We start from the raw sequence: 15,991 nt of genomic DNA, 5'->3' as shown, positions 1-15,991 counted from the left end.
TTGAAAATATTTAAATGAGGAAAAAAAGTAAAAAGGCCTTCAAATGAAAAAATTCAGACCACTTTTCAGGTTCACATGAAAAACATACAGCAAAAATACTGTAAACATGTGTTGAAAGGAAGGTTCAGACCTTGTCTAAATAAGATCAGAGTTGGCGAACTCAAGAGGCTTCCATAGCCTTGGCAATGCATGACAAGAGCCTCGGGTGATTACTGACGCCATAAACCAGAGTGTCAATTGTTAAGTCAACAACAGGAGTCACTGTGCACTTACTCCCCATGTAGGATCTCTGTCCTTAATGTGTTGTACTATGTGAATTAATGGTATAACTAGTACTCAAACAATACTTTACACTTTGTATTTCTGTGTGGGTGCAAACTGCTGAAATCTTTACTTAGTATATACTAAATTGATCTTCTGTATATAAAGATAATTGAAAATGAATCTTGATGTGAAAGGGATGGGAGAGGGATCAGGAGATGGGAGGGTTGCGGTGGGAGGGTGGTTATGGGAAGAAAAAGCTGCTATAATCCAAAAGTTGTACTTTGGAAATGTATATTTATTAAATAAAAGTTAAAAAAAAAGAATGGAAGGTTCAGCCATTTGATCTTACAGTTCAGTAATTAATTACTAGTGGCCCATGTCCTTCAGGGGATACTAGCATCTGTGCCATAGCCATTCCTTTTTTATTTATTTTTTATTATTTATTTATTATTTTTTAAAAAAATTTATTTGACAAGTAGAGTTACAGACAGTGAGAGAGACAGAGAGAAAGGTCTTCCTTTCGTTGGTTCACCCCCAAAATGGCCACCATGGCCAGCACACTGCGCCGATCCAAAGCCAGGAGCCTGGTGCTTCTTCCTGGTTTCCCATACAGGTGCAGGGCCCAAGCACTTGGGCCATCCTCCACTGCCCTCCCGGGCCACAGCAGAGAGCTGGACTGGAAGAGGAGCAGCCATGATTAGAACCGGTGCCCATAAGGGATGCCAGCACTGCAGGCGGAGGATTAACCAAATGAGCCACAGTGCTGGCTTTTTTATTATTTATTTGAAAGGCAGAATTACAAAGAGGCAGAGGCAGAGGCAGAGAGAGAGAGAGGTCTTCCATTCACTGGTTCACTCCCCAGATGGCTGCAATGGCCGGAGCTGCGCCAATCCGAAGCCAGGAGCCAGAAGCTTCCCTTCCAGGTCTCCCACCTGGGTGCAGGGGCCCAAGGGCTCAGGCCAACCTCTACCGCTTTCCCAGGACATAGCAGAGAGTTAGATCGGAAGTGGAGCAGCCGGCTGGAACCAACTCCCACATGGGATGCCGGCACTGCAGGCGTTGGCTTTACCTGCTCCGTCATTGTGCCAGCCCCAACCTTTTCTTTTTTGGAGATGATTTTTAATCTCATTGACTCAATTTTGTGCTCATTCTAATTGTTGTATGCTTATAAATCTTTGTTTTCCCCAAGAAAACATCAAGCTTCTAAAAATTAATGATAATAACAATAATAGCAGCTAATATTTGCTGAGTCTGTGCCAGGCTCTGCTTTAAGCACTTTATAGAGAAGAAATTTTTTAAAAAGATTTATTTATTTATTTGACAGCCAGAGTTACAGAGAGGTAGAGGCACAGAAAGAGAGATCTTCCATCCACTGGTTCATTCCCCAAATGGCTGCAACTGCTAGAGCTGGACCACACTGAAGCCAGGAGCCAAGAGGTCTCCTACACAGGTACAGGGCCCTAAGCACTTGGGTGCAGAGATGAATTCATTTAATCCTCACAGCTACATACTACTATTATCCCCAATTTACCAAAGAAGAAACTGAGGCACAGAGAAATTAGAAACTTGAGTATTTACCTTGCTAGTAAATAGTGCAGCCAGAACTCAAATTCAGGCATTCTGGCTCCAGAACACAAGGCTACCCCCATTACTCTACAAAATTAGTTTCAAAACAACAAGTACCAGGATTAAGGCTTTATTTTAATCAGTACTGTGTCATGCTACAATCTTTCATTGAATATTCTGATTAGAAAGGATGGTGGCTAATTTAAATTCCTCAAGATTGGCAACACAGAATCAGTATCAGTGGTCAGTGTTCAGAAGTGAGGAATATCAAAGCAGTGTAAAAATAAAGCACCCCTGGACTCTGTCCCGGTTGCCCCTCTTCCAGGCCAGCTCTCTGCTGTGACCCAGGAGCGCAGTGGAGGATGGCCCAAGTGCTTGGGCCCTGCACCCCATGGGAGACCAGGAGAAGCACCTGGCTCCTGCCTTTGGATCAGTGCGATGCACCGGCCACAGTGCGCCAGCCGCGGCAGCCATTGGAGGGTGAACCAACGGCAAAAGGAAGACCTTTCTCTCTGTCTCTCTGTCTCACTGTCCACTCTGCCTGTCAAAAAATTAAAAAAAAAATAAAGCACCCCAAATTTTTTAAATGTTAACAGTTATATAGGTAACTTCACTCCTTTTTTGGGCTTACGTATATTTTATATATACTAATTTTTGTAAAGTAGACATGGATTACTGGTGTAATTTTTTAAAAGTATTTTAAGCACACCATTACTATCATGAGCACTAATATACACTAAGCTTAGACTAAAATTATTATGTAAGATTGTTCTTGCTCTACACAAAGAGAAAAAAATTAAGGTAAACTTTATAGTAATAATGAAATGCCAACAATAGTTATTATTTACTAGCATCTAATATAGGTCAATCTTTGCATATATCTCTAACCTTCAATAAATTCATCTTTTACAGGTGAAGACATTGAGACTAGGAATGAATAATCAAACTTAACGGAATAGTTAGTAATATAATCTGGCGCTCAAACTAAAATCTGTCTATAATGCTCTCAAGTCTGTGTTCTTTCCACCATACAATGCAGCCTCTCCAAATGCCAAAATATCCATCTTCTGTTATTAAACACACTGGAAAGGTCTTTGAAAATTTCAGGTATTCTTCCTTATCTTCAACAGAAAATACTAAATGTAAATGATTCCTGTTCAGTCAGGATTATTACTTTGAACACCCATAAACACAGAACTATTCTCATCTAATCAAAAGGGACTGTGTTGTTACAATTTTATTTTTTTATTTATTTTTATTTTATTATTCTTTTTTGACAGGTAGAGTTATAGACAGAGAGGTCGTCCTTCCATTGGTTCACCCCCCAAATGGCTGCTACGGCCGGAACTGCGCCAATCCGAAGCCAGGAGCCAGGTGCTTCTTCCTGGTCTCCCATGCGGGTGCAGGGGCCCAAGCATCCTCCACTGCCTTCCCAGGCCACAGCAGAGAGCTGGACTGGAAGAGGAGCAGCCATGATTAGAACCGGTGCCCATAAGGGATGCCGGTGCCGCAGGCAGAGGATTAACCAAGTGAACCATGGCGCCGGCCCCACAATTTTAAATTAATTTGTTTGCTTTATGTTTTTTCTTTTCCTTCCTTGTGGATGTGACTGCCTCTAATAGGAATCTGTTGATTCTAATATCTTGTGGAGTTAGACACCAGTTATTTCAGCTATTAGAACTATGTTTCAGGGGCCTGTGTCATGGTACAGCAGACTGAGCCACTGCCTGCAATGCTGATATCCATATGACCACTTGTTGGAGACCCAGCTGCTCCTGTTGTAACCCAGCTCTCTGCTAATGTGCCTGGAAAAGCAGAGGACAATGGCCCAAGTTCATGGGCTCCTGCCACCCAAGTGGGAGACCCAGATGGTGTTCCAGGCTCATTGCTTGGGCTTATCCTAGTCCCGGCCATTGCGGCCATTTGAGAAGTGAAGCAATGGATGGAAGCTTGCTCTCTCTTTCTCCTTCTCCTCTCTCTCTCTCTCTGTGTGCAACTCTACATTTCTTTCTTTCTTTCTTTCTTTCTTTCTTTCTTTCTTTCTTTCTTTCTTTCTTTCTTTCTTTCTTTCTTTCTTTCTCTCTGTCTCTCTCTCTCTCTTTTCTTTCTCCCTCCCTCCCTCCCTCCCTCCCTCCCTCCCTCTCTCTCTCTCTCTCTCTCCTTTCTTTTAAAGATTTATTTATTTATTTGAAAGGCAGAGGCAGACAGAGAGAGAGAGATCGATCTTCCATCCATTGGTTCATTCCCCAGATGGCCACAATGGACAGAGCTGGGCCGATCTGAAGCCAGGAGGCCAGCAGTTTCTTCTGGGTCTTCCACGTAGATGCTGGGGTCCAAGCACTTGGGCCATCTTTCACTGCTTTCCCAGGCCATAGCAGAGAACTGGATTGGAAGTAGAGCAGCCAGGTCTTGAACCGGTGTCCATATGGAATGCCAACACAGCAGACAGCAGCTTTACCCACTATGCCACAGCACCAGTCCCTAACTCTTTCAAATAGACAAATGAATAAATCTTTTTTTTTTTAAAGAACTATGTCTAAAATAAAGTAAATAAACTGAGAAAGGACCCAAGAAATGCAAATGGAATTTATGTCTCATAATTTAGGTGCTCAGGTAATTTTTAAACTTATATCCTTGTTATGGGTAAGTTGAGGTTGGTGGGTAGGTAACTGTGGGTAACTTAGATATACAAATAGTAGTATGTAAACCCATCTGTATCACTTTACTGTTGGAGAAAGGATTTCTCATTGTTCAAATACTACTTAAGCAACACTCATGATCTAGAGTTCACTCTCTTCAACAATACCTTTTGTTTAGAATTACTTTTGACCTCAAATAACAGAGAACAAGCGTATTTCCTTCAAAGTATCCTCATCACTTTCAAATTCTCTATTTTCTCAACAAAATAGTCCCACTCTCCTCAATCTAGATCATCATCACAATTGACCTTCTATATAATCACAAAATTTATTGAAAATAGTTCTCTTGTTCTTTAAGGTATATCAAGTAATGAAATCAGGTTTTGTACACTAATGGCTTGCAGGTTAATGCAATCTGTTCCAACTTGGTTAATCTCGGCCATAAACAACCCGAATGCTAGAAAAGGCTTAGGGACCTAGCTCTACTCAAACAGAACAGTAATAACATTTTGAGTTCACATCTTTTTTCCTCCTCAAAACAATACCACAAACAGGATCTTAAAAGATACCCTTAACCATAATTGTTTAAATTGCCAAGTTTTTTTTGTTTTGTTTTGTTTTGTTTTGACATGCAGAGTTAGACAGTGAGAGAGAGAGAGAAAGGTCTTCCTTCTGTTGGTTCACCCTGCAAATGGCCGCCATGGCCGGCACGCTGCGCCAATCCGAAGCCAGGATCAGATACTTCCTCCTGGTCTCCCATGCAGGTGCAGGGCCCAAGGACTTGGGTCATCCTCCACTGCCCTCCCGGGCCACAGCAGAGAGCTGGACTGGAAGAGGAGCAACCGGGACTAGAACCTGGGTGCTGGCACCGCATTAGCCAAGTGAGCCGCAGCGCTGGCCTAAATTGCCAAGTTTCAATTTTCTCATTGTCAGGCTTTTTTCTGCCTTCCTGTCACCTGGACCTATGAATGAATTCTTTAGGTTACCCTCAAAATTATTAATTGGCTCATGACAGGTCTCAGGCCCAAGGCTGATCTCTTTTTCTCAGTGTACTAACTAGATACCTTATCTGTATATATAGCTTATGTTATATGTAATATGTACAGATATATATTCATGTGCGGCCACATACATACATCCAGGCATGTGCCTCAATTCTGTCTTCTAAACCTGTAACTTTTATATTCATGTTCATCTCCTGTCTAACCGTATGTTACCCTGATCATATCCTGTCATCATGATTCAGGAAATATGCTACCTTGAATTCAATTCACTGCTGCCCATTCTCATAACAAGAATAAACAGTCCCACTCCAGGCATCTGGCCCAATGATTTCCCCTTTGTGATCACAGTGATTAACCCCAAAACCTTAAAAAACAAAGCATTATTTAACACAGATGACTACGTGCAAAATACTCTGCCAGAGGTATAAAATGTCTACAGCTCTTCTCTTATATTCTATCAATCGTGACTTAGTCCTAGATTAGCAGCCATCATTCTAATTTTAACAGGATATACAACCAGTGGTATTATATAGGTATGAATCGTACATATCCATTCTCAAACAAGTTTCAAACATAATTCCTCTATCAATAAAATGAGGATTATTATATCTTTCTATTTCTTGGATAATTTATTTTGCTCACCTATTACTATCATTATAAATGTCCCTCAATAAAAGTGCAGGAAGACAAAGATGACTAGAGAAGTAAAAGTCACTAGAAATTTTTGCTGAGTCCAAGGCAGATAATTAGCCAATTCAAAATAATACAGAACGATATTATCCACACATATCTCTCTGAATGATTTTTCTGATTTACTAACAGAACAAACCATTCTTTGAAATGCCGTAAGCCAGTTCTAAACATTAATACGTGAAATAATAATTCTAAGACTTGTTTGAAGAGTGTAAGGTCCCTAAATAGCATTTCAAATAAAATAAAGTCCATCCCGTTCAGCAATACTGACCGGCTCAGAAGCACCATGCCAAAGCAACATAAACTTGTCTTGCAAATCAAGGTCACAAGCATCATATTCTCTGGTCAGATCAGATATATTGAGAACTGAATCTAGAAACACTAAGCACTTACTATTCATTGGTTCTTATTAATGGGAACAATCTGATGTTAAGGTTTAAAACCTACTATAGTATCACCAAACCCTCCTTGCAGCTCTGAAAAAACAAAAACAAAAACAAAAACCCTTGCTTGTGTAACCCAACTCCTTTTAAATAATGCAAATAATAATAAGGACAGAAAGTCATAAGGAATTAGTAGCGCACTCCCATAATTAAATTATCTCCAAGCCATGCTATTGGTTTCTTAATATTATGAGGATAAAAACATGCTGAGAGTAAAAAAAAAATTCAATCCACCAGAAAGAGAATACATAAAAAATACAAGTCTTCTTCCTACTGTAGACCTCTTGTCTCATTCCCCAGGGAACTCTGCCCATAGTTCCTTATATAGGTTTGTTGTTGTCAGCTAACAATATATATGAGAGTTTTTTCTATAATTCTGCATCTTTAGATCTCTAGATCTACTCCTTTCTAAGAGCCACAAAGTATTACATTGTATGAAGGCACTTATTTAACCAGTCCTCTGAATCATGTTCAGGTTATTTAGTTTTGCTTTTGTTTTTTAAATTTCAAGCAGTATGGTAGCAAATATCTTTGCACACAAATTTTTACATGCAAGTGTAACAGATCTGAAAGGCGAATCCTAGAAATAATGCCTTCTGTTAGAATGAAAGAAAACCTAAACAAGTCAGAGTATCTTATAAAAGAGATCAGGAAAAATCACACGTTTAACGTTTATTGATTAAAAAGTGATAAACACACAAAGTTAGAAGTTAGGTTTTGAAAATTAACAAAATGATGATTTATGAAAGGGATACACACACACACACACAAACACACACACAGAGTGAGAGAGAGAGAGAGGTAGAGTGAGAGAGAGAGAGAAACTTTAGCCCCTGGGACAAAAAGATAAAGGGCCTGGAGAATGAATCACTTAAGAAACTAAAAAAAGAAAAAGAAAAAATAGGAAAATAGCATAATTAAGACAACATAAAGAAAGCATATTTTTGACTTCTTTTCTCAGTTAAACCTAAATATAAAATAAAACTGACCAGTATATTTGAGACATATACTACTACATAGGCATACTTGGGTGTGAAATTATTTGAATGACTATCTGAGGCCTCATTTCTATAGGATATCCATAGATTAGTTTATCCCTACCAGGCTTGAAAGTGTTGAAAGGAGCTCTCCTCAAAAGATCAGAGCCTCACCTTCCAGGAGCAACACAGCTTCTCAGTCTTTTTCATTTTTGATCAATTTGACAAGCATATAGTAACAATCACCTCACAGATACAAAACACTCTTTGAAAGTCCTCATTAAAGCATTAAGAGATAAGGCTAAAAGCATTCAGTTACAATTCTACAATATCCTAGGCCCATCCAGGTCTGTTTTGATATCTCACCTAACATAAAAAAACAGTCAACAACTTACCTCTCTCAAATTGCTAGGATTTGAATGCCACCATACAAATTGATTCATGTTTTTGTCCATTAATGGTCCGTGGGTTTCTTTAAATGAAGTCCATGTTAGAATCCATAGTTATCAGTGTTCTGAAAAACTGAAAACCTCAAGAATGTCAATGCACATCCCTGTGTCAATCACTTGGATCCCAATTCATTATGAATAAGTTATAAAGACTCATTAGATGGGCAGAATTTAGTGGACATGACATTGAATAGCAGATTGAGGTGGCAAAATCAGACTGTATTTTTAAGACATTACTATTAACCACATCTGGAGGATTTCAAAACATTACTTTGTACCATATTTTTATGTATTCTAAATATACACCACACTAAGAGCATACAAAGATGGGGAGAATTTGGATACCAACACTTTCCAGAAACTGGAATAACAAGATTTAAGCATAGACAAGCTTTTAAAATTTAAATATCACAAAAGTATATATACTTGTCTCGTTTATGGTTTTTTTTAACCTATCTGAAGAACATCTTAGTATTTAAATCTAAAAATGCTTACTAGTTTCTTTTTCATAAAACACACATGCAACACACAACAATATGGCACAAATTCAGGGTTTCCTCCATTACAACATCCAATCCAATGACAGGACTCTGCAATGTCTCAAGAGATTCCATCTCATTAGATGGCCCATACACACAATCACATCACTGGGGCTGCATCTAGGTAATGATTCATGCTTAGATCTCATTACATAGCTGCATGGGCCATCTGTATTTTTCCATTTGATAACCAAAAACAATCTAGGCACAATACTTGTTTTTTGGTACATGCTCATTCTTCACTACATTTTAGACGCCTAAACAAATACTCTTAACAAAGGAAACAATTTAATCTTCATGAATGAATTGGTTTTTTTTTGGGGGGGGGTTCCCACAACTGTGGTATTTCTGTGTAAATACCAGGTGAAACCCCTGAATAATTTTTAGAAATTACTATTTTCGTCATGAAATACTCCTGATTTTAATCTCAAACTAAGTATTACTCCAACATAGAAAGAAAAGCTGAAGAAAAAGAAAGGCAAGCTTATGTTGCTGAACCAACTAGCAGCTCCGCGTTGCAAGTGCCGGTTAGCATTTCATGACCTCCCTAACATCACTCTCCTGGAAGTCCTTCCCGGAAAATTAAAGGAACTTGAGAGAAGCTAAATTAGTCGCTGTATCCCGTTCACCCAGATTAAAGTATTAAGACCCATTTCTAAATTCCAATACCACAATGAAACAAAAAATAAAATAAAATCTACGTCCTGAATCTCTCCTTCCCCCGAGAGCCTCATAAACCAAACTGGAGTCACTTCCACATGCACAGGGGGACAGATCTGGGGAAGGTTCGGTTCATTCATTCACTCATTCATTCATTCGGCAGCGTCTAAAGAACGCCTAGCCGCGCCAAGGCACCGTCCTAACTGACGAAAAGACGAGGCTCCAGTCCACCTATTGGCAGACGAGTCGGGGGAGGTAGGAAGCAGACGTTAGGTCCGCTCCACCAGGCGCACCAATAGCGCCACGCAGCCAGGACGATTCCCAGAAGACTCAAGCTGTCTACACTACCTCAACGACCTCGGCCCCCACGACTCCGTCTCCAGGAGTTCCCCATATCCCTGTCTCCTCACAATGTCCCCTTTCTTCCACCCACCACCTAATTAATGCGAGAGCTACCTCTCTCCGCCCGAGCTTAGGATCCCGAACAAACCCGCAGTCAACCCCAGGTCCCACCCCCGCCCCTGGCTCAGGTAGGTACCGCGCGCAGTTTACCTGCGGGAGATGCAAGGCTCCCAGCGGACCACAGACGGCCCGCCCCGCCCATCGCGACGCCCTCCACGGCCAGGACCCGCCTCCGTGGCGCAACTTCCCGTGCGTCACATCCGGCCGGAATTTTACCTGGCCCTGTGGTGGTCCCGCAGGTCGCCCGGGTCCGTTAGTTGACGTCACTTCCAAGCTGTTTCTGGGTGCCCGGAGGACTCTGGCGCGCCCTGGATCTTGCTCGTCTGGTTCTGTTCCGTCGGCTTGCTTAAAATCCGGCACTACGATCCAACCCTGAGAAATGAATATTTTGTTTTGTCACGCCTGGATAGCCTTCCCTTTTGCAGCCAATTTCTCTGCTCCGTCTGTTCTTTGAACTTCTCTCTCTTCTGCCTCTTTGAGAAATCACAGGGTTGGTTTTTGTGGTTTTTCTCGGCCCAGTGGATTGACTGGGAGTGCGGTGCGGGCTCTGAGGTTGCACTGCCGGTGCTACTTCCCAAGACATGTCACTCAACCTCTGTGCCCATTTCAAGAGTGGAACAAATTATTGTCTAGAAATAGGACTGTTGTGTGTATTGCTGGAGATAGAACATGGAGTGTACTGGCACAGTGAAAGCCCTCAGTGAGCATTAACGGTAACTTGTTCTATTATACACTCTCTTGTTCCCTGTTGCTTTGGAAAGGAAAGTGGAACCAGCCAAGGGTGGAATCTTACATAGGAACCAGCTGAACCCTACTTGAAATCAGCTGCTTAGTTGTGCTAGGTACTGAAGGAAAGATGAGTAAAATCCAGGCCCTGCCATTAAGAACATGGAGATACCCAATAAATGATTTTGGAAGGAAAGAAATCCACTCTGGAAGAAATGGAAGGGACCAATTGAGCTGAAGATTTATCCTTAGGACAAAAGACTCACAGGATTATAAAACTCCGAAAGAGCTTAGAGATCATCTTTAGTTAACTGATTATAGGTAAGGAAAGTTGAATCCAATGAGGCGGATGATTAAAAGTCACACAGTTAGCAGCAGTGTTAAGACCAGAGTGGAGTCTTAAGACATTGACCGCCTCTGCCTAGTCTGTCAAAGGTGTTAATAAGGTAAGAGCAGATTCACTTTGAAGACTTTTACTTCCAAGTGAAAAGCACTAGAGAAATCTCAGGATAGGAGAACCAGAGGCAACATAACCTACCAGATGCCATATAGTTCTGATGATCATTTGAATGTCTGGCTTAGCTGCTGCTGGGTTTATTTCGACCACAGTAGCCCCTGAACTCCTTGGCACATTTCCTTTCTTCTCTAGAAATGAGGGATAAGAATATTGCTCGAGATTCCTCACCTTCAGTGTTAACAGGCTGGACAGGAATCAGTTACCCAAGCAGCTCCAGAAGGTAAGCATGGATTCAATGAATGTGTTGCCAATGACAGCACTATTTAATTTACCCTTCTATAATTGAATAGAACTATATTAGCAGTTGTTCTTAACTACTGAACCTTTGTTTTAGGAATATGACAAAGCTAGTCTAAGTGATATTATTCTAGAAATCTTGGTAATGGGTCTGTTTCCAAATAGCCCAGGTAATCCTGTAGACTAATAGAATAATATGGTTGAGATAGATGAAATTTCCCCCAACTCTATCATCCAGTGGCTCAAAGATCTCTTTAGTGATTTTATAGGCCATAGGAATTCAATAATCTTCCAAAAGTCACAAAGTTAGCCAGTGGCAGTCAGTTCTAGAATGTGAGTCTCCTAATTCCATTCATTCATGTATTCATCTGTAAGGACACCTGACCAGATATTAAGGATGCAAAGGTGAATAAAATAATCCCCTGCCTAATGGCACTTTCCCCTCTTTGCTACACATAAATCATAATTTGATAAAAATAAATACAAAATATAATGATGCTTTAATCAGATTTTAAATAATTTGAGCTACATTTTTAAGATTTTCAAATAACCACAATTTATACAGGTCTTTTTTTTTTTTTTTTTTTTTTGACAGGCAGAGTGGACAGTGAGAGAGAGAGACAGAGAGAAAGGTCTTCCTTTGCCGTTGGTTCACTCTCCAATGGCCGCCGCAGCTGGCGCGCTGCGGCCGGCGCACTGCGCTGATCCGATGGCAGGAGCCAGGAGCCAGGTGCTTTTCCTGGTCTCCCATGGGGTGCAGGGCCCAAGCACCTGGGCCATCCTCCACTGCACTCCCTGGCCACAGCAGAGAGCTGGCCTGGAAGAGGGGCAACCGGGACAGAATCTGGCGCCCCGACCGGGACTAGAACCCGGTGTGCCGGCGCCGCTAGGCGGAGGATTAGCCTAGTGAGCCGCGGCGCCGGCCTTTATACAGGTCTTAAAGTCAGCTTGTTTGGGTTGTATGCTCAGCTCTGCTATTAACTAGCCATCTGCTATGTATTACTTCACTGCTCTGGGTCTTTGCTGTTAAAGATCTTTTCCTGTATTCTGACTAGTAGGAAACATGCAGGATATCACTATGGCCAGTAGACACCGGTGGTGACAGACTAACTTTTTTCCTTTCTTCTTTTTTAATCTGGCCAAAGACATCATTGTATCACCTATTTGAACAATGGCATATATTGGTGACAACTGGATAGTCCAAGACTTTGGGAGATGATAGAGCTAAAATGTTTGTTGAATGAGTAAAAGAATGAATGGATTCCAATATTAGTCTCCTACTGCTACCACAACTAGTACTTCTCATATTAAAACCCTTGCCCGCCACCCCCCCCCCCCTGCTTTTCTTTAAAGACTGCTGGTTCACTCCCCAAATGTCCACAACAACTCAGTCTTGGCCAGGCCAAAGCCAACCAGGAACTTCATCTGGGTCTCCCTCTTGGGTAACAGTACTTGGGCCATTATCTGCTGCCTTCCAGATGCATTAGCAGGGAACTAGGTCAGAAGCACAGAGTAGTTGGAAATTGAACCAGCATGCAGCATTGGATGCAAGTGTCCCAAGGAGTGACTTAACGAACTGCACCATAATGCCTGTCTCCAAACCTCTCCTTTTAAAAAATGCTGTGGTGGTGGGAAGAGGAAGAAAAGGTGAGATAATAGATAGGAGTTGGATTGGGAGGAGGACAGAGAAAAAATGAAGGCATTGTGGTGTACTTCAAAGCAAGCATCCCTAAAGCTGTACCTATGAAAACTGTATTCATTAAATAAAAGGTTTCTTTAAAATAAATAAAAAATAAAAAAACAAGCATCAGTGCCTGTAGACTTTATGGGTGGAAAATTTTAATGTGTAGGACTTACTTTAAATTAATGTGGGAAGATAATATTTGTCATATATTGATACTGTTAATATATTCTATTTTTTCATATGTTCATATAGGAACATTTCTATATATGAGCATGCTTTGGAGCAGGTTCGTTATCAACAATAAAGTAAATATTGCAATAAAGTTAGTTATATGAAGTTTTTTGGTTTTCCAGTGCATGTAAAAATTATGTAGTCTATTAAGTATTCAACAGCACTACCTTAAAAATGTATATACTACTTTATTACTAAAAAAAATGCTAATTGTCGTCCGAGCTGCACCCACATGGGAGACCGGGAAGAAACTCCTGGCTCCTGGCTTCTGATCAGCGCAGCTCTGGCCATTATGGAGTGAGCCAGGGGATGGAAGACCTCTCTCTCTCTCTCTCTCTCTCTCTCTCTCTCTCTCTCTCTCTCTCTCTCTCTACCTCTGGCTTTTAAATAATAAGTAAATAAATCTTAAAGAAAAAAAAAGAGTATCCTTGTCAGGCTGCAATGGCTGACTTGGTATACTGGGGAGTGAGCCAGGGGATGAAGACCCCTCTCTCTCTCTCTCTCTCTCTCTCTCTCTCCCCCTCTGGCTTTTAAATAATAAGTAAATAAATCTTAAAGAAAAAAAAATAGTATCCTTGTCAGGCTGCAATGGCTGACTCGGTATACTGGTCAAAGTCTGTCCCAGGAGTATGATCTCCTGCAAGATGGACCTCTGCAGCTGAGGGAAACCCTGAAAAAGCTGACAGTTGGGGCTATCTGCTCACCCTACTCCTTGCAGCCCAGTAGCATGTGCTTCTTAAAAGGAAATCTGGGCAGCACATCTTTGCATCTCACAAAATGCAATACAAACTGACCTAAACAAGAAGAGGAGGTAATGACCTCTGTAACTGGCATGTTATGACAGGCATTGGCGTGATTGCTCCAGCAACTCAATAATCCCACCCAGGACCCCTGTTTCTTTCCCTCCTCCAGCTGCCTTCAGTAGCACCTGCTTCCTCTTACAGCCAGCTTCCTGGAGGTGCCAAAATGCTATTGCAGTCTGAAATCACATCTTCACAAAGAGCACACTCTCAGAGTGGGTGGGCTGCATTCAGTAATTTCAAGAAGATTCTCAGGCTAGAAAAGGAGAAAAATATACATTCATTTCTGCACCGGACCTCTACTCTCAATTTTTATCTTCTCCATTTTAGGGCAAGGCTGTATTTAGTCACCATTAAATTTAATGCTATCATATATATTCACCCTAGCAGCGAATGTTGGGCACAGCAGTTAAGATGCTGTTTGGGGGCTGGCACTGTCGCATAGCTGGTTAAGCCACTGCCGGCATCCCATATGGGCGCCAGTTCTGATCCCAGCTGCTCCACTTCTGATCCAGCTCTCTGCTGTGGCCTCTGAAAGCAGTAGAGGATGGCCCAAGTGCTTGGGCCCATGTGGGAGGCCCAGAGTAAGCTCCTGGCTACTGATTTTGGATTGGCACAGGTCCGGCCGTTGCAGCCATTTGGGGAGTGGGCCAGCGGATGGAAGACCTCTCTCTCTCTCTCTCTCTCTCTCTCTCTGCCTCTCTGTAGCTCTCCCTTTCAAAAAAAAATATTTAAAACAACATTAACAAAAGACACGGCTTGGGGAAACCTGCACCTCATATCAATGTTCCTGGGTTCAACTCCCCACCCTACTTCCAATTTTAGCTTCCTGTTGCTGTGCATCCTGGGAGGCAGCAGCTGATGGATCGAGTGTTTGAGTTCCCACCACACACTTAGGAGTTACATCTGTTTGCTTTGGCCTGGCCCAGCTTCAGCTGTTGCAGGCATTTAGGGAGTGAAACAACAGATGGAAGGTCTCCATTTGTCTGTCTGTGTCTGTCTCTCCCTCTCTGTCTCTCTGCCTCTCAAATAAATTATAAAATAAATGAATAGAATTTTTTAAAAATAAAATTAAAGTCAGCCTAGAATCCTGTATTAGGCAAACACTGTGGTGAGTTAATAGTCCTCAAATCTCCCAGTCTTTAAACAGTTTGGGTTAGTTTCCCACTCACACTACAAGACTACTTGGGGTTGCAGAAAGGCCCTGCTTGCTATAGTTGCTCAGGAGCGAGGACTGACTGAGCAGCCACTGTCCTTTACACGCCAGTAGCCAGGCCAGGGGGAAAAACAAGCTAGGAAGCACACACCATTCTTAATGCTTCCACCCCTCGCCTCACGTTTTATCAGCCAAAGCATTACCACCTGAGCTCATTCATGTCAAGTGGGCAGGCAAGTGCAATCCTATCATGGATAAGAAGGGGGAGAAATCTAGGTAAATGGTGAATAGCACTAATTACTAATAGAAATTCAGCTCTGTAGTTTAGGTCTCACTGACACAGGCCATCTAAAATCCAACTTATCAGTTTGGGAAGAAAATCCAAAGCAGCAGGAAATTTCCCCAACAGTTCCCCTCATTTAATTATAGTGTGAACAGTGATATTCTACATGTATCTGCGATTGTTCTGACATCATTAGTTGCTCAGCTTGGGAAATAATATAGTTCAAGGCAGTATCAGGTCTAGAACAGTGCAGTGAACTAGTAAGAGCTTTCCTCGTGAGAGTTTCTGCATCAAGCATGAATTTTAGAATTCCCTGGAGAACTTTTTAAATTGCATAGCCCGCTTTGAATGAGTCTCCCAGAGGGAGTGCCGGGTACGTGTATTTTATTCTTTTTATTTATTTATTTATTTTGACAGGCAGACTGGACAGTGAGAGAGAGAGACAGAGAGAAAGGTCTTCCTTTTGCCGTTGGTTCACCCTCCAATGGCCGCCGTGGCCGGCACGCTGCGGCCAGCGCACCACGCTGATCCGATGGCAGGAGCCAGGTGCTTCTCCTGGTCTCCCATGGGGTGCAGGGCCCAAGCACTTGGGCCATCCTCCACTGCCTTCCCTGGCCACTGCAGAGAGCTGGCCTGGAAGAGGGGCAACGGGGACAAAATC

The 15,991-nt window shown here is 41.9% G+C and overlaps 1 protein-coding gene across 1 annotated transcript in view; it reads right to left on the bottom strand.

Annotated features, from left to right (window-relative positions):
- The window catches only part of MAP3K13 (mitogen-activated protein kinase kinase kinase 13), a 196,498-nt gene extending 186,581 nt beyond the window's left edge, over window positions 1-9,917 (bottom strand). The window contains exons 1-2 of the mRNA XM_008266584.4: window positions 9,787-9,917; window positions 7,982-8,108 (exon numbers count right to left, since the gene is read on the bottom strand). The gene's annotated coding sequence lies outside the window, so the exon portion shown is untranslated. The remainder of the gene's footprint in view (window positions 1-7,981; window positions 8,109-9,786) is intronic.
- Window positions 9,918-15,991: the final 6,074 nt, after the last annotated feature.

Source organism: Oryctolagus cuniculus, chromosome 4, assembly GCF_964237555.1.
Source record: "Oryctolagus cuniculus chromosome 4, mOryCun1.1, whole genome shotgun sequence".
Taxonomy (NCBI): Eukaryota; Metazoa; Chordata; class Mammalia; order Lagomorpha; family Leporidae; genus Oryctolagus; species Oryctolagus cuniculus.
The sequence above is the reverse complement of the archived record's forward strand: the minus strand, read 5'-3'. Positions and strand labels throughout refer to the sequence as shown.